Below are 204 nucleotides of genomic sequence, written 5' to 3'. Positions count from 1 at the left end.
TTCCCAATCTCTCACTTCTCAGGTAAAGTGAGAAAGCAGGACTAACTGATGTTTAAAGACTCCCAGGTCTACAAATCCATGGTGAGCCGTAAATAAGTGATTGTGGGTGGTTATAAGTCAAGTTAGGCAATTGGAACGAAAACAGAGAGCCAAAAATATGTAAAAGAAATATTTTATTACACTCCATATGTCTTGCAAAAATGA

The sequence above is a fragment of the Myotis davidii genome, unplaced genomic scaffold (assembly GCF_000327345.1).
Source record: "Myotis davidii unplaced genomic scaffold, ASM32734v1 scaffold96, whole genome shotgun sequence".
Lineage (NCBI taxonomy): Eukaryota > Metazoa > Chordata > Mammalia > Chiroptera > Vespertilionidae > Myotis > Myotis davidii.
The sequence above is the reverse complement of the archived record's forward strand: the minus strand, read 5'-3'. Positions refer to the sequence as shown.